Genomic DNA, 24,650 nt, shown 5'->3' on the forward strand with positions numbered 1-24,650 from the left:
TATAATACTGGACTTGTCTATTTTCAGTAGACCCAAGATACAAGTAGTGAAAGAGTGCTTTAAAAAGGAGGCTATCTGACAAGCAATTAAGCAGAGCCTGGATAAGCTTTTAAGCAAGACTAATTCACTGTTGTGAACCATATCCAGGATTTAGTACCTGCTGATTAGACTGTGCTCATGATAAGTTAAGAGGCCCTTCTGACTTCACTGTTTACATAACTTTATCCATTAAACATGCAAGGGTTTAAAACTGATCTGTATATCTAGTGTTGTGCTAATTTTGGCTGGGAAAGAGTTAACTTTCTCCAAAGTAGCTAGTATGGGGCTATATTTTGGATTTGTGCTGAAAACAGCGTTGATATTAGAGCTGGCTTTGTTATTGTTGAGCAGTGGTTACACAGTCAAGGCTTTTTCTGCTTCTCATACTGCCCTGCCAGTGAGTAGGCTGGGAGTGCACAAAAAGTTGGGAAGAGACACAGCTGGGATAGTTGACCCTGACTGACCAAAGGGATATCCCATAACATATGATGTTGTGCTCAGCATCTAAAGCTGGGGGCAGGAGGGATGTTTGGAGTGATGGCATTTCACTTCCTAAATGACTGTTAAGCATGCTGGAGCCCTGCTTTCCTGGAGATGGCTGAGCACCTGCCTGTTAATGGGAAGTGGTGAATGAATTCCTTGTTCTGCTTTGAGTGCTCAGCTTTTGCTTTACCTCTTAAACTGTCTCTATCTCAATCCAAAAGCTTTCTTTTACTCTTCTAATTCTCTCCCCCATCCTGCTGTGGGGGGAGTGAGTGAGCAGCTGGGTAGTGCTTAATTGCTGGCATGGGTTAAACCATAAGTGTAAATTCAGTACTAGAGCTAGTACTCTTCTGATGTTTCCTTTCTTGAACTTGTTTGCTCTTCACAGTGGTTGTCTATATGTTGGATTCTCATGCAGCCATAGACTACTTTTAATTGTCACAGCATTATGTGGCTCTAGCTGCTGGATGCTGTTTGTGTTCTGTGAGGAAAGGCTGGAGGAACCCTATCCTTCAAATTAAAGCACACAGGTTCAATAACCTTTTCTCTTGCATTGTAAAGTCCTCAACTTCAGTTCATCACATAAGACAAGTCAGTTGTAGAGGTAGTCAGCATTCACTGAAGTTAAAATGCTTTTGTAGTTCCTGGTCAGTACTCTGATCTAGTCAGACTACAGCAGCCTGTGCTGCCTTCAGCTTTTAGCTCATTCTTAAAATGACTGTCAATGCTGTGCCTGTGTTCTGCCCATCTGCTAAGGAAGAAGGCCTTTCTGGTCTTCATGATGCACCTGAGCTCTGAACAGGAGGAATGGCCATGTCAGATGTACCATTAACTCACTGTGGCACTACATAACTACAAGCAGTGGCAAGACCAGCTTTTCAGCATGCTTTCAGTAGTGTCTTAAGTAACAAGAAATATGCTTTCATGATAGTAAGTTGACTAAAAGATGAAAATGTTCTAGCTGAGGAACAGGGTTAATTTGGTGTAGGTCAGTGCTGCATCCCATGGTTTTGCTTCTTGGGGGCATACATGGCTGCAACCTGACTGCATGTGAAGAGGAGATGTGAATGTGTAACCATACTCCCTTCATGCTGTCGTTTCTAGGAAACCTAAAAATGCAGGCAGGAAAGGAGGCCTTGTGTTTTCCAAGATATTGTCTGTTTTGTAGGTGCTGAAGGGAATGCATTTGACCTGCTGTGATGTAAGTAATGAAGGCTGATTTTACCCTTGCTAAAGGGTAACAAGCAGAGAATACCCATTTTCACCGTTTCCTAGTTTTGGATGCTTCCTGAAGATGTGTTTTATTTCCTTAATGCTTTTTACTCACAGGAGGTAGATGGGCCTTTTGGGAACTGACCTGTTGCAAATTCTGACTTTTAATCTGTTAGGACTAGAAATTTGCTGTTGCTGTTTCTGAATTATCAGATATCTGATGAAGTGAGAACAGACATTCTGTTTCTTCCTCAAAGTTGTCAGGGTATTGGTCAAAGTGTTAAATGGTAATGAATTATACAATAGCTGGTCTTTGTCTCCATTTTCTTGTCTTTGGTTTGAAACCGCAAAGAATTCAGAGGAATATCAAACTAAACAAAAAATATGATTAAGGAAATTCTATATAAAGATTTCTGGCTTTGGCTGATCCTTAATTGCATTTTAATATTTTAATTCTGAAATAACTTGGCCATTTTGGCTGAGATTTAAACTGATGGGTATAGTCTACCAGCCACAGGAGTTAAGCCATAGTAACTATAAAAAAGTGACAAAACGCATCTTCCTTTGACTTTTTGTCTTTACTGGTTCAAATGAGCTGGGAGAAAACAGTTCAAGCCTACTTTTACAGAAAAATGCCTGTAGCAAAAGCACTGAAACTAGTTACACAGTGCCATCATGTGGCTGCTTGTTATAAACCACACAGGTAAAAATAGTCATTGGGATGCCAAACTCTAGATCAGTGGTATGAGATCCCAGAAGAATATGACACCAAATCAACATAAATGTAGGTAGTAACTTTTTGTATGTACAAACAGACATCTAGTCTGGAGACACTAGTACTTTGTATGTGTTGTAGAAGCTTATTGTGGCAAAATATTTTTGTTGAATTAAAATAGTCACTGTGATCAAGCACCCAGATTTATTCTTCAAACTTCTAGAAATAAGCTTTGTGCCATGTCCACAAAACACTTAAAACCTGCTTGCTAGTTGTAGGATTTCATACCAAAATGGACAAGCATTTGTATAATGTTTGTAAAGGTGATAATTAAATGATTCAGATAGGCCTCTTGATACTGATAAGATTTCAATCTTGAAGCCCCAAAACTTGTTACTTATGGAGACAGTGGAATGGGTGTGCAGAAAGCACAGCATGAGTCAGATGTGGGAATACTGCTGGTCTGTCTGCATGAGAATGAATGCTGCTGCAGTATAGAACATAATACTAAAACTAAATGAGTTCACACTAGTATAATATTTACTTAAATTATTATCCTTTCAAAGTCTGGGGAAAGAGTCATAGGTTTTGTCCTTTCCTTCACCACCCCAATCTTTTTTCTGAAATTATGAAAGTTGGTTCTGGGTGCAGAGGAACATTTTCTGTAGGATCCCTTTTTGGGGGATTTTGTCTGATTTTCTACAAATATTGTCTTTTATAGCTGTTGGCAAGCAATGTAAGCCAGTCGCAGTTAGGTCTGAAGCAAGCAAGGTTTTCAAGATTTTTATCTGTAAGTAGTTGATATCAAAAAGGTATGTTTCTTCATGTAGCCCATCTCTGAGTCAAAACAGGAGGGTTGCTAGGAATTTTGTGTATGGGATATAAATGTGTATTCAGCAACACAATGCAAAAATCAGTTTTCTTTATAGTACTGCTACAGCTAACTAATACTTAATGTTTAAAGATCAATTAGCTTTTTAAAGTGTTAGCCATGATCCTTTTGGTTTAAAAGATTAAAAATAAATGCAAATGTCCAATTTCAGGCACATCCATGACAAAGCCTAGAGTTAAGAAGTCTCTATAGCAGATGAATGATAAAGTTAACTTCAATTTTGGTTAGGTGTTAATTCTCAGCACCAAATTTTAGGTGACTGGGAATATTTTTGTTTTGTACAGTAGTGTGATTCATCTGGGGCTTTTTGTTCTCATTGGGATTTCTGGTTAATGCAGGTCCATGGTTTTGTTCTTACAAAGCTTTTTGTAAACATTCATCAGAAAGATCAGTGTTTCAGCTGGCTTTTTTCCCCATTTCATGTACTTTTCAACCCAGCTGGCTGGGGTTAAAAGGAAATGTGTGTTCTGTGACTTGCATGGAGAACAAAGCTGTGACAAGACTCAGTCTGTGGATTGAGCTTCCTGCCTGCAGTGAGTTGAGGAGGTTGCAGTTAAGAAACATAGTTTACGTTTTCTAAATAGAAGATTCTCTTAGCCTCAGAGCTGCAAAACCAGCTGTGTTGGCCCATGAAGTGCTGGCTTCCTGTGACGCAGGCTGGATGGCTACTGGGAATTTGGCACTGCTTATACCATTTCAGTTAGGCATTAACACTGACTTCTACTGGTGCCTGAAAAATCAACTTCCCTAACTGTTTTAATGTTGATATAACATATGTGGCTTTTTATACTTAAAAAGCTTTATTTTCTGTTGGGATATTGTCAGGAATAGATGCAATTTTAGTTTAAAAAAAGTGCCCGAACACTACCCTGCAGAAGAAAAGTCCTATTTAAAATTGCTTGTAGTGTTTTGGTTTACTTGCTTGAGCAGTTTGTGCTTCCTTGCAAAGATCTGAGATTTGGGATTTTAAATCTATGGCTGTGAAAACAAGTGCTTGCTTGGTGGCTTGTTCTCAGTTTGAACAAACCTTAATAGGGCAGTGTAACTGTGTACTGTGATTGGAAAATCTGGACTGTAACCAAGTACATAGAGCAGGTACCTTTTCAGTTGGTTATCATTCTGTAAAGCATCTTCTTTGACAGCGTTCTGGTTGTGAGAATCACTTCAAATCCTTGCCTGAATTTCTGTAAGGAGAGCTCAGATTGATATAAAAATAATCTCTTAGCAAGCTAAGTAAAATTACTTCAGTGCACATCAGATAATTCATCCTATCTGTAATGTTCTGGCAGTGTGTAGCACCATGGTAACAGCATGTATTATGGCTTCTCACTCCTGCAACCTGACAGCTGTGGTGTGAGAATGTTTGCCTTTGGTACATCATGCACAGTGCAGGCATCTGTAATGGGTTTTATTGCTTCATTGAAGGAGGATAAGAGTCAGCACTAAGGAATTCAGTGTGCTGTTGCCCTGTGACTACAGTGAATAGTATATCAGCCAAGGGCATTTTTATCTTTTGTTGTTTAAAAAGAACAGAAATTAAAGCCTAGAGGCAATTGGTCTCTCTAGGGTTAGCAAAGCCATGAATCTTGTAACTTTTTGTTTCACTGTAGTTTTATTAGTGTTAGCAAAGTACTGTATAGAAATGCAATAAGGTGCCTCTAGCCCCAGAGTGGTACTCAGTGTGCTCCAAGAGACACAGGCACTGATCAGATCAACATGTCTATTAATGATGTCTATACATATTTAGTAACGGGTTGTTTGGGATCTGACTGCAAGCATGTGTTTTTGCATATAACTTTGCAAAGCATGTAAGAAAAGCATAATTGATAAATTAAATTTACTTCTAACTGCAATTTGGAAGAAGTTAAAAGCATGGTGGGCCCATTTTGCTTGAACAACCTACAAAATTAGAGGGAAAAGTTAATGTGTATTTTCTTGCAGTCAGACTATGAAGAATGCCAGGATGAAAAAGGAATGTGCAAACAACTTACTGGGGTGGGTATTTCATGCTTTTCTAATAGATGAGGTAGTCTCAGTTAATGAAGTTGGAGGGAGGTTCATGGAGCTGAAGGCATACTTCTAGCTCTACATATCATGTTTGTCTTTTGTGCTAGCCAAAGTATTTCCATAAGCCGTATGGAAGGTGGAGCCTTTGGAGGCCTTCAGATGTTGGTGTTCAGTGGCTCAAAATATGTAGCCAATGGGTAAAAGCATCTTGTAAGTCTCTCTGTATTACATAGCCAGTTTAAGTTAATTGCTACAGGCTCCAGTAGAAGTGATTCCTATTTCTATTAGTCACAGGACAAAACTGAGATGATTATGCATGAGGAGAACTTGTAAAGACTGAGAGAAGGGAGAGCTTGGATTCTATAATATATATATACTTGCTTTGAAAACTGTTCAGAGTCAGTATTTTTCTTGCAGATCTGAATCCTTTGTTTAAGGGCATATATCAGGTGTGTCCTTTGTGTTTGATATCACTGTCTGAAGTGACCTGAACCAATCCCAAATACTAACTTTGGAAAAGTTTAAACCAGGAGCAAGATCAGACTTTGATCTCATTATGACTAGTAATGATGACTTACATAGCACTGAAAAAGATCTAAGATCCAGTCTGCAAGGATATCACTGAAATGCTGAACTTGTCTTAAGAGTTTCTGAGGATCTCTGAGATCAAGTAAGATGGAGGTACCATTTTGGTGATGGAGATTTTTTCTTGTATTCTTTTTTCAGTTACTTAAAGCAGAATTAGAGATGCTTCCTTTGAGATGGTATAGTGATTGGTGTAGCTATACACAGAGGTATTTGAAAGCGGGAAAGTTTGGGGATTTTTTGCATGGGACACTGAAGATTCAAAGAATAGCCAGAACAATGCAGGGTGATAGACAAGATGTGTATGGAGACATATCCTTCTTGGTGACATTTTCCTCATTGTATCTTAAACTCAACTTCTAGCTCCAGTGTGGCCTTACCCACAGCCACAGTTCCTTCAGAAGTAAACCTGCTCCAGCATGGCCTTACCCATGGCTGCAGTCCCTCTAGGGGTGTACCTGGTCTGTCATGGGATTATCCATAGCCATGTGCTTTGAGGTGCTCCAGCATGACCTCATCCACAGCCACTGATGCTTTGCGGTGTACCTTCTCCAGTGTGATCTCATCCTTGGGCCACAATCCCTTCAGAGGTATACCTGCTGCACCACAGATATAACTATGGACACAAACTCTTCAAGATGTACCCGCTCTGGTGTGGACTTATCCATATTCACAGATGCTTTGGTGTGGACTTATCCGCAGGTCAGTCTCTTCAACTCAAGCTCACACTAGAGTTCCAGCGTGTCTAGTACAGCAGCACAGAAACAGCAGTGATGCCTTGGCCATCTGCCAGCCCAGGTACATCACCATTGCTCTTATCAGTGTTCCCAGGCACAGCAGAGTCAGATGATAAGCTGTACAGCACTACAGCAAGCAGTGAAAGCAAAAAGCAGCTGCTAACAAGGACTAGACTCCAATATCCGGTAAGGCAAGCAAGCCCCATGGCAAGCACAGGAGCCTGCCAATTAATAGCTAAACAGCAATAACTGCTATAAATCTGATTTAGCACATTTCAATCAAACCTGTCACTGTCTTGAACCCTTTGAGCCCCATGTTGGGCACTAAAAAGGACTGTTGTGGTTTAACCCCAGCCAGCAGCTGAGCACCACACAGCTCATTCCCCCTGCCCCCCAGCAGTGGAGTGATGTGTGAAGCAGAAAAGGCCTTGACTATGTGTAAGCACTGCTCAGCAGTAGTGAAAACATCTGTTATCAACACTGTTTTCAGCACAAATCCAAAACATGCCTTGTACTAGCTACTGTGAAGAAAATTAACTCTATCCCAGGCAGAACCAGCACAATAAGCTTCATAGATCTTAAAACAGCCAACAATGTCCTGGAAAAAACTGATTTCTGACCTGAGAAAAACCTTTATTACCTTGCTGTACCATTGAGGCATGTTCTGGCAGCAGCGCCCAGTTTAGATGTCACTCATGTTTCAGTTCACAACCATAGTATTTTGGGGCTGAATATTTTTTCAAGAAGCCAACTCCTGGAGAAAATTCCTGACAAACAGCTGTTTTTTGAGCTATTTAAACATTTAGGAAAGAACCTTTTACATTCGGGCATTTAGTTTGGCTTCAGGTATATGCATTTGGCTTAATTTTCACAATTAACCCTGAGCCTCCTTGATAAAAATGTCTTTTGGAGTTGAACTGTCAGACAGCCTCTTTTTGTAGCAAACAGATTTGTCATATTTCCAACTTGAGAAAAGGTCCTGCAGGAAAAAATGAGGATTGGGGCAGCTCTGAAGGTAAATTTGACCTCATTTTTTTTACCCAGCAGTCCAGAGGTAAAACACCAGCATAACTCCATTGAGGGTGGAGAGAGATCTGGACAGACCGGAGAACTGGGCAATCACCAACCGCATGAGGTTTAACAAGGGCAAGTGCTGGATTCTGCACCTGGGAAGGGGCAGCCCTGGCTATACATACAGATGATGAGACGCTGGAGACCAGCCATGCTGAAAGGGACTTGGGGGTCTTGGTCGACAGCAAGTTGAACATGAGTCAACAGTGTGCCCAGGCTGCCAGGAAGGCCAACCGTATCCTGGGGTGCATCAAGCGTGGCATTGCTAGCTGGTCTAGGGAGTGAGTGTCCCACTCGACACTGCGCTGGTGAGGCCTCACCTCGAGTACTGTGTGCAGTTTTGGGTGCCACAGTACAAAAAGGACACAAAACTATTGGAGAGTGTCCAAAGGAGGGCAACAAAGATGGTGAAGGGTCTAGAGGGGAAGATGTATGAGGAGAGGCTGAAGTCCCTTGGTTTGGTCAGCCTAGAGAAGAGGAGCCTGAGGGGAGACCTCATGGTGGCCTACAGCTTCCTCACAAGGGGGGAGCGAAGGGGCAGGTGCTGATCTCCTCCCTCTGGTGACCAGGGATAGAACCCGAGGGAATGGAATGAAGCTGCAATGGGGGAGGTTTAGGTTGGATATCAGGAAAAGATTCTTCACCGAGAGGGTGGTTGGGCACTGGAACAGGCTCCCCAGGGAAGTGGTCACAGCACCAAGCTTGACCGAGTTCAAGAAGCCGCTGGATAATGCTCTCAGTCATATGGTCTGATTGAGCTGGTCCTGTGTGGAGCCAGGACTTGGACTCAATGGTCCTTATGGGTCCCTTCCAACTCAGGATATTCTATGATTCTAACTAAAAATCACCTTTGGGGTGCATGCTGTAAATCCAGCCTTTTACAGTGCTGACACCTTGGCTGAGCCCTACCTTCATGTGGTTGCTCAACAGCCCTGTGGAATCTGCTCCAGTGTTTCCTGCAGACCAGATCTAGCATCTTCTGCTCTTTCCTAATTCAGACAAAATTTCTGTAAGCAAAATTTTTGGAGAGCACTGAGTAAAAACAATCAGGCATCTCAAAAGTGCTGTGGTCAGGAGGGGGTAGTTGCAGCTTAGGGGGACATGTCCAAGCTTCCTTTTGCCTTGCTCTAGACCTGTTGAGCCTCATGGCTTACACACCGTGTTTCTCTGGCTCTTCTCCTGGCTGCAGAGTGAACTTCATGCAGTGGAGGCATAATTGGATGCCACCACACTAACAGCAAGGGGCTGTGTCAGGGCTGCACAGGCAGCCCCTTGTGATACCTGGGAAGTGGTGGGACTGGGAGAAGTGGGTTTTCTTCACTGCAGCCACCAGCTGGGAGCTTCTGATGCTGACAGGAGAGACAGACCTCATCCCTTTGGTACGGGCAGCCCTTTGCTGTGGTTGCATGAAGGACAAGGCTGCCTTTCTGGAGGAAAGACCCCTCCTGCCAGACCACTGCCTGTGGGGAAAGCTCGGCCCTTCCTACTGTAGTGATGAGCATGAGCTCAGTGTGTGTGTCTTCACTTGTGAATACAGAAGCTAATACGAATTTAAGTGTGGACATGTTTCTATGTACTTATTGCAAAGATAATTGTTCATAATTCCTATAACATCATGAATATGTGCATTGGCATGGGAGTCACAAGATAGGGCCTTTACTGTCTGGCGAGGTGTTGAACTTGCTGTGTTGCCATTCAAACAAGTCTCCAGTGGACGGCAGAGCTAGACCCTGAGTAAAGGTGGAAAAGTCAGGGTGGGAGCTTGGAAGGAAGAGGACAAAAGGCTGATGACACAGTTTGGGTTACTTGAGGATAGCGTGTATTTCACTGGTGAAACAGGGTGTTATCACTGTGAATGATCAGCAGGATGGCTGTGGAAGGATGCAGAGACCTTGGTAACAGCATCTGAGGGGCTTTGGTGTGGGTGCGGTGGAAAGACAAGAGGGGAGGGGTAGGGACATGGCTGACAGCTCTGGGTGTGAGGAGGGGTAAAGGGGGCTAAAGGAGCCGGGGATAGGAAGGGGCACCCCTGTACCGAGCCCAGGGGCTGAGCAGGAGGGGATGCGGGGAGGATGAGGCTTTTGGCAGGCAGGGTTTTCCGGGCTGTCAGTCAGCCGTTCCTGGCAAGCTGAGCCGCTAGAGGGAGGCCCTGCTGCCCGACAGCGGGAAAGGACAGACATCAGCTTTTCCAAAATTCCTCTCTTTGCGGGGCTGCATCTCTGAGGCCTTGTTGCAGGGTGCAGCTGCAGCGCAGAGCCCAGTGCTGAGAGGCGCAGGGCCTCTGCCTCATGGCTTCTGCGGACAGTGCTGCTCCGCGTGCTTCGCCAGCCACGGCTCTCGGCAGGGCTTCCCCGTGTTTCCCATCGCTGTCTCTTTCTGTGGCCACAGCAGTCTGTGTGTGCGATGTGGATCCCAATAAGAAGGAGAATCCTCCTTGATCCTGAATTATAGACCCTTGCTTTCCCACAGGACACAGGTTGACCCTTTCTTTAAATCCCAAACAAACATACATTCTTGTGAACTGTGACAATGTGATTGCTGTGCAACAACAGAGTGCCTGATAACATTTTTCTGACACTTTTCTCTCCACTGCTGCTGCTCAAATTTCTTCTGACATCCAAGCAAGATGCTGCTGTTAATCTTCCATAAATAGCTAGCTGGGATACTGGATATCAGTGGGTTTAAGCTAAAATCCTTGGAAACGTTCACATTCTGCACAGTGGTTTTTTTCCAGCTACAGCATGAGCGTGCACCTCAGAAGATGGAGAGAAGATGAGCTGTGCCTCAGTGGGAGCACAGGGGAGGGTGAGCAGAGTTCCTGGAGACACGAAGTGTCCTGTTCTTCCTTCTCTAGTAAACTCCCAGCTATCAACAGAGACACCGATGTGTGCCTGTCCCTGCAGCGAGGGATGTCCCTGGGACTGTTGCAGGGAAATCCCAACTGCAGGGCCTTGCAGCCCCTTACTGCTTTGCAGAGCAATACAGGGCTCTGCAGCCTGTGGGGTAATGTGGGTGAGTCTGCCTTCTGAAGCAGCTTGGGCAGGTGTGAGCCGTCTGTGTGGTGAACAGGTCCCTGCTGGGGTCTGAAGAGCAGCACATCTGCACAGCAGTGGTAGAACGGCCGTGCCACGTGTGCGTGAATCGTCTGGCTCAAGAGGGACAGGCAGTGGCAGATCTCAGCAGGCACAAACAGTGCTGCGCTGGGATGTCCCCGTCAGGGGTATCAGCTTTCAGCGGAACTGTTTCCTCAGCAGGAACATTGTCTTTGGCTGTTGTTCCAGTGCAAGTTCTGCAAAGTCTCTATGACTCAGTTTTGGAATGAGAAAAAAATCAACAACAAAACCAAGCTTGAATCAGTTATTGTTTGGCTTCAGTTTTCTGTAAGCCAGGTAAGCAGAACCATTCCAGCTTCAGGAATCAATAAACTAACATCGTGTTTAGCTAATCTATCATCTTGTTCTTTAATCAAATACAAGGTGCTGCTGGAATTTATTAGTTCAGAGGGTTTTGCATTTCATTCAGCATGGTAGCAACCTCCTTTTAAAAATCTGATTAGCCAGAGTTGGGGTTCTCTGTACCTGCTGCTTGTGGAAACTCCAAGCAGGAAAAATAAGTTGTGATTCTCTCTGATGGATTCTGTTCATTTTCAGGGAACGTACCCCAAATTCTGTTCATCTAAACATATCCAGCAGCAAATGGTGAGTGACGGTTTCTTTGCTCTGAACCTCTTTTCAGCTAAAAGGTTTGTCCATGCAGTTTTCTTCCTAAGGTCCTTGCCCATCACCTTCTTTCTTGAAAAATACAGAACCCTTGAGAGCTCTTTTTAGCAGCTGCATGATCCTTTGCTTGGAATAGAGCCTATTATGTTTCATTTCCTGGATTTTGTGAAGGAGCTTATAAATTCTTTTAAAGTATTTAAAATTGTCATTTAAAGTGTCCCATTCTTATGAAACCAAGACTTCTAATTCCCAAGCTGACTCACAAAATCTTACTCTGTAAAACTTAGGAATGAAACTTCATTTTGTAAATGCAATGTCCCCTGGTTCCAGAAGTGTGCTGACCTATCAAAGCACGTGTGAGAGAAAAAAATCAAAATGAAAATGGAAACATTCCTGTGGGAAATTGATTCCAACAGCACAGCACTTTTCTAAGAAAATTATTCCACTGGAAGAAGTTCAAAACTTGCAAGTCGCAACCAGGTACTTGGATTTTGCTTTTTACCTTCTACCCAGTCTCACCCTAGCCTTTTTTCAGATAAGAAGTTCTCAACAGCTTCTTTCAGTGTTAGTAAACCTTTCTCTGAAGTGTTTTGTTCTTCTGTGCCCATCTTCCCACGCCTTATTCTGAGTTTCTTTTGAAACTAGGAAGGATCTGGAAATGCTTTGCATTGAAATCTAATTGCCTCGAGGAAGCTCATATTGTACTTCAGTTGTGTCCTGGTTCCCTAACCTGGTGTATGTGACCCTGCTGTGACTCTTAAGTCTTTTGCTACAGTGCTTTGCTGCTTTACAGATTATTCTCGGAAGAAGCAGAGGGGCAAGGGCGTTTTCTAGTGCTGGAACTCAGCCAGTTCTGTTTGCCCTTCTCCAGATTTTTTTTTTCTGTTGGAACTAGCATCCTATTTTTAATACAGAGAGCAAAAAATGATTTGTCCTCCTATTAGCTTCAACAGTATGCTTGAAGCAGAGGCCAACATACTAGGAACCTGATGCACTACCTGTGGAACTGCTAATTCTTTAACTATTTTCCCCTGTTTAGGAGCTTGCAAAGTTGGTGGGAATTCGTTACCAGTCTGGGGTCTCGGTGCTTGCGCGACTGTCCAGGCTTAAGGGCTGAGTGTGATTTTTCTGGTACTGCAACCAGGAATGCAGCATTTTTGTGGGATGGGCAATACTGTCAAATATCTAGAGTATAATCTTCAAAGCTGTCTGTGTGACTTCAGAACCCAGGTTCTATTTTTAGATGTAATTTGTGTTCCTGGAGATACACCTACAAAAGGACCTGGGCCTATCCCCAAAATGCAGATCCTCAGAACTCCTGCCATAATGCTGCTGAGCTGCGGTAGCAGTAATGGCTTATGGCTCTTCTGTTTACTCCAGATGAATTCTCTGATAAGCATCTGTTTCTAGGCAAGCAGCTAGAGTCTCATTTATCCCTAAGCCCTGCTAAGATGTTCCTTGGCCTCCTTGTTCTGTGGAGGCTGATGTAACAGTATTTTCAGAACAATTTCTTCTCACGTGAGACGCAGGCAGAATAGGATGGCAACTAAGGAGGAGGTGTTGGTGTTTCTATTTCCAATAGCACGATACTCATCTGTGTGTGTGAGAGGCCAGTGTTCAAATTTCAAGATGCTTGAGGGGACTTGAAATCCTGATCCCCGCTGAGTTATTCTGGAGGACTCTTCTTAGCTGCTCCTCCTGAGCAGAAGCATGCAGGAGGCTTCGGTGTGCCTGGACGGGGAGGGGATGAGCTGCTGGCTTGGTGGTTAGGCTGCTTCTACAAGGAGAAGGCAAACTGGTTAGAAGACAATCCTCTGCATGGTGAAAATCTTCCCTCCTTTGGGCTGTGGTCAGTGAAGAAGCATCTCTTCCTCTCTGTTCCTGCCCTGCTGATGCTTTCTGTTCTTAGGTTCATTTACTCTGGGTCTGGACGTCTGGGCCGGTGTCCCGAGGCTGGGAGTCTGCAGTGGAAGGGGTTGCTGTTTGCTGTCCCTCCTGCTCAGGGCTGACTCACTTCCTGCCTTCGTAACTCATTTTAAACCTTCCTGTTTTCTTTAACTTCTGTCTGCAAAGCATCGAGTGAAGCCATCTATGAAGCTTGTTACAGAAAATGTACTGTGCTGCCTGATACTACTTTGCATCATTTCTTTTCACTCAAGCTGGCTCATAGGGTAGCAGTAGATTTTTTTTTTTTTAATTTTTTACCCATTGAAATGCTGCATTCATCTGCGGGAGAGCCATTTGTCACAAGCGCAGGGTGCACGCGAACCCAGGATTTATCACAGGCAGGAGCGAGGCAGCAGAGGTGCTGCAAGCCAGGGCTGAGGTGTGGCGGCAGATCTGTGGGCGCGCTGCAGTTTGTGTGGGGTCTGACTCTGTGCTGGCTCTCACAGTCTCGCTTTCACAGATGTTAAAGCCAGTCACAGCAAAATAATTGAGAGAGTGATAAACCTGAGTAGAATAACTCTGGCAGGGTTTTAAGACTCCAGGACAGATAATCTGGCTGTTGTGGGGGACCCAGAGCAAAGCTGCAGGGGTGGTGGGCTGGTGGAGGGCACATCCAAGCCCTCTGTGCAACTATGGAGCAAAATTCTTCCTTTAGGATAAGAAATATGTGCATGTACATGCACTCACGTACACAAACAGACTCTGGGGGGAAGGTTAATGCCTTTGTATTAATCTCTGCAGGCATTTCCTACTGGGAACGCTTCCCAGTTTAGAAAAACATGTCATGGAGGATAGCTGCAGCTCTCCTGTCTTGGCATGTTCCTCCCTCTCTTGTGAGCCATGTCCAGGAGCTCTGCGGCTTCTGGAGGCTGCACGGGTCATCAGGAACGTGCAGAAAGGCTGTTTCTACCATCCCCTCTTGACCCTGCTGCCCAAGTATGCCTGACATAGCTCTTCACTGCTTGCATAAGAGGTGCGAGCACTCTGTCCTAATTTATATGCCCATCACAGTGCAAAATAAGAATTGGCTAATCAAATCCTACCTGGCTTGTGATATGACCATAGCCTTTGTAAATGTGGTCTGTGAAAGGTGCATGATTTATAAAGTATTTCCTAGGTTTCTCTGTCAGCCCAATCTCTTTGGAATCAGTGTATTGGGTATTAAAGCAATGAGACTAATCAGTGGAAGAGCTCATAAAATTCCTAAGTCAATTCAGTTTAAAGAAACTTGACAACTAGATGCACAAAAGTAAAAAATAATATATATGCTTGTATAAAGCTCTATATTGTAGAAAAAGACCCACAGAACTTATCTCTCAAGGGAAGCCAAGCGAAAGTTTGCTTTTAACAGTGTTGCGGGAGAAATTCAAGTTTCTTCAAAAGTAATGTGGATTTTGCCGTAGTTTTCAATGGGACCAAGCTCCAGCTCCTCTTGGAATTCATAACTCACGGTATTATCTCACTGTCTGTCACAAAGAAATACTATAAGCAGGGATGGAAGATTTATGAAATCATACAAGAAGTGACTATATGTCTACTGTGCTTTCTGAAGGCTATATTTTTGTGAAAGATATTTTATATACAGGACCTGATTTATCTCTGATGCCTGCATGTTTTATACTGCTGTAAAGATTTTTAACTAGCTTGGGAGAGATCCTGCCTTCTGGGAGGACCTTCTTCCCAGTGAAAGAAGGAAGTCAGAGCATTATATTTATACAGAATACAGTGAACACCAATAAATAAAGCAGATAAGCTGGAACTACCTGGTGGTGATGATACCAGCACCTGGGCTGTGATTTTATGTCTTTAGAAAGCACTGCATGACCAGCATTGTGTTTCTGATAGTGCTGCACTCAGGGCTGTAGTGTTATCTTGTTTGGCCTAACATAATATTGCCTCAAGAAATTCCAGCCACTGAATTAGGGTAAGATCTAGACTTCCTGTCTAAAAACAAATTCAAGTTAGTCAAAACTTTCTAGATGAGATGCTAAAATGATAATAACCATCCTAACTGATGTCAGCTGTCAAGAGCAGTACACAGTATATTGTCTGTCTCTTCCCTTAACAGTCACTGGGTACCAGCTTTCTTTGCCCCCCCTTTAGCCTTTGCTGTTGTTTCACGTGACTGTCCTGTCATCTTTCCCTTCTAAAGGCCTGTGTAAATGTTTAGGCTTTACTGGTCACTTTTCTGCTTTTGCTTGGAAGATGTGCCGAGGACTGAGGAATGTGATTCTCTCGCCGTGGGACTCAGGTTGTGTTTAGCTACTTTCTGCTTTAGGTTATCCAGCTGTGACACACGCACATAATGAAACCTACCTTTTGGGACCGAGGAAACATGAATAATCGTCACTTAAAGAACCAGCAAGGATGTATTGGTCAGCAGGGAACAGATTAATTTAGTTCAGTGTCTTTTACAAAGAGGTTTTTAAACCTGGGGCTAGAACAAGGATGCATTTTGAAAGTTGTACCAGTGAGCGCTGCAAATACAGCTGAATCCCAGCCTGAAGTATGACTGTTCCTCTCTTCCTGTGCAATGACTCATGCAAATTCATTTAAGCATCCTTATTGATAAGTCTTACTAAGGCTTTTGCTTCTCCGTGCCCAGACTTGACCCAGGGCAGCATCTGAAAGCTCAGGCATGGTGTTTTATTAGCCAGCACTAGGTCTCTCATGCTGCTGAAAAACAAAATCCAAGTTCTAGATGCTTTCGAAACTTTGGGATTATTTCCCAGCTGAATCTGTACTCAGCGTCAATGGATCTGCCTTCCAGTGTTAATATATTTTAATATGGGTGTTAAAATGATGAGTGGTTTTGTGTCTGAAACCTCTGCTCTCGTGAAATGTATCTCGTGTATTAACCTAGTTGGAGATCTGTAAACCAGATCTTGGGATGAAACAAAAGATGGTACATACTTTTGCCCTGAATATGGACAACCCGAGCCTTTGTACTGACCTGGAGGAATGTGGTTATTAACAATAAATGTCTTCCCAATTTTCCTCTTCTCCAAAGTAGCTGGTCCATACATGAGCTTGTTTTTGTGGTAACCCTTAGGGTCAGTGCAGCAGAAAACATCAGAGCTCTCATGAAAAGCATTTGATATGTTTTATGCTCTGGGAGTGGAAAGCAGATTAAACCCTGACTGCTTGCAGACCTGCAGCACCTGGGAAAATGTTCCTAGTTGCTTCCAGACTCATAGATGGAGTGAGTTCCTCCAACATCTTCAGAAGTTGTTTGTGAAGGAGAACCTCCATGAACGTATCCAGGAAAAGCTCCTGGCCTGACTGAGATGAAGGAGACCAGTGGAGTGGGAGTGATTTCCTGTGGGTGAATCCTGATTCAGTACCCGTCTGAACGGGGAAACGTTGGGGGCTTCAGACTGCAGTGGTGGTGATTTTCTCTTCCAGGGCTAAATCCACAAAGAGTAGAGCCTGCTGTTAGCCTGCGATGAGTGGCTGTGAAATGGGTTTGGAAACATCTGTCTAATGCCCGGGAAACGTGTGTCTACACTGAACAAAACAAGGATTGCCAGCCTTGCTGGAGAAGCCTGTCAGATAAGTGGGCACCAGAGTTTCAAGCAGTCACTCTGTCTCAGAAACAATCTGCCTCAAGTCAATGGTGAACAGCATCAGGATGGATGGAGTAAGCAATCCGTGCCGCTGCTTCTGCTGCATTATTTATTTGTGGATAAACAAAGCCATTTAATTACGCAGATGTAATTCCACTCCTATTTAATAAGCTTGAATTGCACACACAGAGCATCTTGAAGCAGGTATGGAAAAGTAGATTTGTTTATGCCAGTTTTAAACATCTGTCAAATTATTCTGGATACCAGTGATGTTAGACTACAAGTCTAATCTCTTCTCCATTAGGGTCTCACTTTTTATTTAGATTTTAAAACTGTATTCAAATGAGGTTTTGACCGAAACTGAATCACTATGTACTTGAAAGCTAAAGAGCTTATCAGGCATCTGATAATGTTTTCAGGATTTCCCCAGATTAGACCGCGGAGTGTACAGACAGGAAGCTGAAGTATTGAGCGCCTGACCAGAGCTTCCTCCTGCACAAGAGTGGGGGTTTCTCCGACTTGAATCTTTAGCTCTACATGCATGGTCTGAGCCTTGAAATCTAAAGGATAAAAAGCACCCAAATCTCCCAGTTGGGTCCTCCGAGCAAGGCGAATGGAGCGCTTCATTTAAGCCCCGCTTGCAAGGTCAGCAAAACAGTTCTCACCTCTCCCTGCTGTTGCGTTACCTTCCTGGCTCTTTATCAACCAGGGAATCAGAAAGGGACTTTCCAGAGCTATAAACATGTGAGCTGAATAGATGGAATGAACCCGTATGCAAATGAGTTTTGATTCCCTTCCCTTTATAAAGTTAAAATGTTTTTGAGAGAGAAACAGATCCTCCAGAATGTGGGTGTCCGAGATTGTTACCTTGGACTGGCTGTATCTCTCTCCCTGCTGTCTGTCTGTCTGCCTGCCTGCCTTTCTGCCTGTCTTTCCATTGTAGAGAACAAAGCGGAGTGATGTAAAATAGAAAATGAGAAATGCAAACCTGTGGTGATTGAAGAGGAGGAAGGAAAATGAAAGAGAAAAAGCTGAAGAGTGGGAAAAAGATAAAATAAAATGAATTTTGGGGATTCCACTGTGAGTAAGAGCTGAAAAAAAAGTAAGCTGATTTATTACATGCTTATCTTCTGCCTGAGAGCCAGTACGCTTTGTATGAGTGAAAGGTAAATTGCACATTAAAGATTGAATCGAAATGCCAAGTTCTTCCTCAATTCCTCCAGCTTTAAAACAGAGTAATTCTGTCAGCTTTGATGGATTTACATTTTGTAAACAGCAGCAGACTCAAGATCAAGTGTTTTAAGTAATTTTGAGTTATGTTTATGCTAAAGTGATGAGAAATTTAGAATGACTTTTAAATACTGTTATATCAGGGAAGCTGCGCATTTTCTAATGCTTCGCTTCACTGGGCAGGAATTTTTTGCTATTGTCCTTCCAGCGCTGTTATGACTTTATTCTGAATCCAATGGCAATTCAGAAACAAGGGGTGGTGGTAGCATTAAGTGCATTAATATTTTCCTTGCATTACCATTTATGTATATTCATTTTTTTCTTTTAAATTTGTATCTTAACCCACTTAAATAACAACTATTTAAATGGGGAGAGGATGTGAGTTAGTTGGTGTACATATTTTTTCTCTCTCTCCATCAAATGCCACTGATTTTGAAAGTACAATGTTTGATTGCAGCCGAGGGGTTTGACTGGCTATACCTGCTTTTCTTTCGCATTGATCCTTTACTTTTTTGAAGACGGTTTGTTTATTTTTTCATCTACGTGCTCTGAGCTTATCTAGGCATCCAAAAGTTTGTTTTACAGTATGGAAAAAAGGGATGGAGGAAACGCCACAATTTTCTGTGGTGGAATTTCCAACAAATTCCCCGTTGGGATGGAAAGGTACAGAGATGGGTTTCTGGAGTCTGCAGGATAAGGCAGCTCCCATCCCTCCATCTATTAGCCTGATTAGAGACAGGCAGTTACTCTTGTCTTTTTCTGAATAGTTTGCTTGCTGAAAAACACAGTTTTGAATGAACTGAAATTATTTACAAAGCTCAACTGAGTGCAGCAAATAATATCGAGCAAATAAGCAAAAAGTAAAAATATTTTAACATTTTTCAGAATTAAACTTTAATTTTTTTCTTTAAAAATACTGTTTTCATTTTTTTAATTGCCCTCATGCAATAATAATAATAGCAAAAAAGAAACAAAGTTGTTTGTTTTAGGCCAAAAAATACCTTGTAATGTACCTAAAATGAATGTATTTTCTCTTCAGAAATTAATTTTTAAAAAAATCATTCCAGGTTCAGCCAAATGCCATTTTTCTTTTGCCTTGTTTTTCTTCTTTTTAGCTAGTGGATGAAAAAATTGCTAATTGCCATAGCTTTGGTGCAGACCATTATCGGGACCGGCTATATTTCACAGTCATCTGGGAGGATGTTGAGATCTTATTTTCTGTGGGAAATGGTGATGAAATGTGAATTACTTAGATGATAAATATGTATACTTTTATGTCTTTTTATTGGTCAAATTAAACACATTCTCCATCTTTTTCCATAACTAAAAAGAAAGGAGAAAATTAAATTTTCAGTAATGAAATTTTGTGTATGATTTTTGAACCAAGTCCCTAATGTCGTGAGCAAACCTTCAGCTACTCTCTCTTCTGCAGCTTTTCAGGTATCTGCACTCCATCTGAATTTGCTTCAGGAGCAGGGCTTCACAGGTGCTTAAAACAGTTTTGTTCTTGGATAGGTGGGACCTGGAGCTCCCGCGGGAGAGGGACTTTGAGGATTGCCGTGATAGCAGGACAAGGGCTTGAGGTTGCAATGGGGGCTCTTTTGCAAGACAGAGGTTTCAAATATGTCAGTGACTACCTGTGACCTTCTTGGGAGAATTTGGTAACAAGAAGTCTGAAAAAAATTGATCCAAAGCTGCATTTAATCCTTTAGCGGATACTGGATAGCCCAGTCCCTACTGGCAACTCTAGTGATCTTATGTTAAAACTCTGTGCATGCATCAAACAATGTCTTTTACTTTTCCCTGCAATCATTAGTTGTAGTCAACACACTTGGCTAAATATATGTCGCTATGTTGAATCTAAATAGCACCTAAAATTATTTTCTTTAAAATCAGATCTGGTGAGCTCAAGGGGAACAAGATTTCAAATCCTGAATTGGAGGCGAGCGTGTCCCAGGGAAGGCAGCGCCAGGTCCCCGCAGGCTGGCTGTGTCAGCATTTCTCAGCCTTTTCTAATGGACCCCCTTTGAAACAAAAATCCTGGACCATTTCATGTGCCCAAAAAGGAGCCGTCTGCACCTGCAGGCAGTCCCTGGCAGCATCCCGAAACTGGCTCCCAACTCTGTCTGCCAGCACTCGTGCATCGCTGCCAACAGCGTGGCGAAAGATGTGATTTTTTTCATCATCTTCAATGAGATTGTTCATGGACCAGTTTCTGGTGTCTGACAGCAGTGGTCCACAGCCCACAGGTTGTGTAACGCTGTCTGAATAGCTCGCAGTGGTTCGGGTGCCTTAACTGGGTCACAATTCATTGCTCTCAGACTACTTTATTAACCGTCACATACCTTTGTCTGAATCAACTGTGACCAGTTTCCACGCTTCTTGAGCTGTTTCATTATTCTAATATTACATTGATTTATTTCAGTGAATTAATATTGAAACAGGCCGTGTATGTATTGAAAGTTTGTTTGCTATTCATAGACTACTTTATTTTCAATAACTACAGTATAGTTACAATATAAAATACAAATACAGTAATCTATTTCAAGTATTTGTATATTGAACCTGTCTGAAGGATAAAAAAATCTGTGCCTTCTAATGGATTATTAACATCACAGTTATTACAGAATAAACTCCTTGCTGGGTGATCGTCACGTTCCTCTCTTAAATAATGGGAGGGTTACAAAAAGGTCGTTCATTGATGTTTGCCTGTTTGTTTTTTAACTGCTTATACAGAGCCCAACCGTTTTGGGTTAGTATTATATAGTATAGTAGTTATGCAGTGACAAATACTGTAAATATCTGTGTACTTTCAGCCGTTGAGACATTGCTAGTTCTTTTGAATTATTAAAAATGTGGAAATTGGAAGGGAACAAGAAATGGCCATCTACTCTGTTGTGTTTACTTTTCTTTCCTCTTCCTCTATTTTTGAGTATTTAGATGACATCTGAAACATATGGATTGACCAGTCATTTTGAGCTCGCTCCGTTCCACTACATTTATCAGGAATTGGTTCAGATGAACAGTTCATCTCACCACCCTGCCTGCCTTTTCACAGGCTGGGAGACAGCGTGCGTGTCACCTCCAGCATCTGCCGTGGTTACAGTGATCTGAGATCCTGACCAAGGGAGAAAGCATTGCTGGGTTAGGAGACAGCTCCGTATCCAAAGAGGTAGGCCTTTTCCTTCGTCCTCATTGTTAGTCAGCTCGTCAGGAACTTCTTGGTTGTTTAGAGTAAAAATTTATTGCTGAAATTATAAAGAATAGAGAGAAATGGAGTTTCACAGACTTGGAAGGGCTTTCACCTTCTCAGTTCTCATTACCCTTATTAGCATGCTGAAAATTGGCTTTCCAGCTATCCCTCCTGTTTCTTACAACATCTGGGCACTGTTAATACAGCTGTTACTGCAGTTGTGTCAACGTGCAAGATACGTGTTTTAGATTGTTTACATTCCTCTACACTGTGTTTCATCCTGTCATCTGAGAAAATATTAAAAAAAAAGTATGCAGCCCATAAATGTCTGTATTTTTCAATGCAAAAAACTTGCTGAAATTGTCTCCAGGGCTCTGACTTATTATGGCTTATTGTGAGTATAACTGAAACTATACTATGTTGTAACTATACTTACGTATATGCTGTAGAGATTACTAAAAATAATACTTAGTGTTAAAGTCTCCATTATTATTGCTGGTGGCTAGAACTTTTTAAAAATATGAAATAACATTTTCATTATGCAATTTTCCATATTACTGTTTTAACCAGCTGCAACGTACATAGATGGTCAACTAGGTGTAAATATATGTTTTTCTTAGTGATTTATGCCTGGTATGTATTTTGCCATGTATTTTTTCTTTAAATTAGTGAAAAAATGCAAAAACCATCATTAAGTTTTAGGTCAAAAAATGAAATGGAATGTGCAATCATTTTTATCTTTCATGAAGGAAAATGCTCTGTTGCACAAAGTACCGTGTTGTTGGAAAATGTGATTAAAATGGAGACAACAGAATTGAACCTCCAGATAAGCAGAGTGGAATAATTCTACAGGAGAGGAAATTGAATGTTTGTTATTCGTGACATAGACATTGGCAGTAGAAATATAACTACTGCTTGAAATTACAAATGCATCCAGAAAATAACTGAGAGTTTCAGAAAGCATATTGGGAACAAATGCACTTGCTTCTGCCAAGCCCGAAATATGTGCTTGGGCTAATACTGATTCATCATGAGATGTGAATTTTTTTTTCAAATACAAATTAACCATTCCAGATTTTTTTAAACTTTTTTTTTCTTTTTTTCCCCTTTTTTCTTTTTTCCTGTTTTGGTGGGGGAACAATGAAAGTGTCTGTGTAGTTGCTGGGCTGAAGGCATTACGCACTTGATGCATTCATCATCTTGAAGGGTTCAGGAGAAGGAATTACCTACAGGCAGTTCCTCATCTGACATTGCCGCTGGTCTTCGCTGATGTGGTGAGAGCCCGGGATGTAATCTTGGAGCAGGGTGTGCTTAGCACCAGTGTATCTGTGTCTGATGTGAACTGTTTGATACTGGCAGAGTTTAGCTCAAGAACAAAGCTTAGGTGTGCTTTTTCTTTCAGCCTGCACCATAACTTTGGTCTTGGGTTTTTCAGTGGTGAACATAATTTTATAGAGCAAAGAAAGATTAATGACTTCTCTGCATGTGAACACTCCTTGCCTGTGAACATGCATATTAGCTTTACTGAAAGGGATTAACAATATTTAAGGTGTGTTAAGATATGGGCAGCGTTTGCCTTGTACCTAAGCAACGGAGTCAAGACTTTTTTTGTTGATCCTTAATTTGTGAGCAGAGCTGCTCTGCTGTCAGTAGGAGAGATGGAAGAAGACCCAGTCAGTACAGAAAGGGCTTGGTTGGTTTTGGTGTGGTATAACCCTGGGTGGGGACAAGGTGGGCTCACCAAGGCCCAGCATACCATGCAGCTCCTATAGAGCAACGAGTCGGGGAAGGAATTTGAATTACTGTGCGGAGCAGGGGAGGCTGCCTGCCCTGGGCTGAGTGGGTCAGACGGGCCAGGGCAAGCAGCCAGCCCGGCTGGGGGATGTGGGGACCTGCGGACCCTTCCTCTGTGGGAAAGTTGCAGAAATGCGGGAAAGAGGGAAAGTCAAGAAATGGGGAACTTTTAAATGGAGAAGGCCAGAAAGGTCAGGTAGGGGTTTTACAGGTTGATGGCCTGGGTTTTAAATGTTGAGATCTGGGTTCATCATGCCGAGAAGTTTCTCGCTGACCGGTGACCTACCAGCAAACGCGCAGGCGGGTGTGAGGCCGGTCTGCGGCTGCACCTGGCAGTGCTGTCACAGGGGATGAACAAGATCTGCCCAGCCAGCAAAACGCCCCACTGCTCTGCAGAGCGTGCAGCCCACGGCCCTGCTTCCGAAACCCTCGGCTCTCATGCCCTGCGACACAGGGGGCCAGTTTTAACCTGAAAGCTTCTGCTGAGTTTGAGTGTATGGCTGCCTCTGCTGTCACTGTCATCCTTCCTGGCTGCGAGTTTTCCGTTTTTTTTTTAATCTCAAGATCTCTAGAATGACTTCATCTTCCATTTTGCCCTCTTGTTTCAAGTAACCAGATGTCAGAGTAGCTGTGAGAGATGTATTTTTCCACTAGCTGTGGGGAAAATGTATTTAACTAAATAAGGGTGAAGAAGATACATTATGCTTTTAATGAAATGTGACCATATTCATATTTTATTTCAAGTTCCCCATCAGTGCTAATTAATTACCACCCATGATGAGCTCATTTGAATAGTATCTGGATTTCATGTGAGGCTGCAGTAGATCATTGACTGGTTAAGAAGCATTAAAGTCTCAATCTTTGGTTGTATGTTCAGACAAACGTAGATGTTGTATTAAAAAGAAAAGTAGTAATGGCAACATAGAGAATAAAAGTAGGGGATGATAAGGAAAATGCAAAGAATTTACACATTCCATTAACTTGCTGGCTTTAGGATCTTTATGTTCTTTTCCTGTTAAAACATATTTAATTCAAAAGGAAACTTATGGAAGAATAGTCTTCAGGCACTTAACATTACTTAATCACTCTAAAAAGGTTTGCCTTTTGGTGTAGCAGTAAAACTTTATATCATGATTGCCTTTTAAGTATCTGTCCTGTAGGAATAGTTAATTCTGGTGTAATAAGATCTCCAAGCTATGAGGTACTAAGTGACCTTGCTGGAATAGGTAAAAATAATGTTTTTTCAAAAGGTAGATTTATGGCCTGTTGAAAAGACTCACCTCCTCACTGCTCTTGCAAAGGCAGAACAATATAATTTTATGGGCTGTCTTCTTGTTTGCAAATGCATGAATTTAATCCTTGAGTAAATGAGTTCTCAGAGGGAGGGGGGAACTCCAGGAATGACACTGAAAGGATTGGAGGATGGCACACGTGATGTTGATAAAGGGTCAAAGCAGAAT

The 24,650-nt window shown here is 42.4% G+C and overlaps 1 long non-coding RNA gene across 1 annotated transcript; it reads left to right on the plus strand.

Moving 5' to 3' along the window:
- The first annotated feature begins 17,660 nt into the window (after positions 1–17,660).
- Positions 17,661–22,659, plus strand: LOC129212879 (uncharacterized). The gene is made up of 4 exons (XR_008579312.1): positions 17,661–18,053; positions 19,636–19,689; positions 21,144–21,375; positions 22,544–22,659. It is a non-coding gene; the product is annotated as an uncharacterized LOC129212879 (long non-coding RNA).
- The last annotated feature ends 1,991 nt before the right edge of the window (positions 22,660–24,650 follow it).

This window comes from Grus americana, chromosome 14 (assembly GCF_028858705.1).
Source record: "Grus americana isolate bGruAme1 chromosome 14, bGruAme1.mat, whole genome shotgun sequence".
NCBI classification, from domain to species: domain Eukaryota; kingdom Metazoa; phylum Chordata; class Aves; order Gruiformes; family Gruidae; genus Grus; species Grus americana.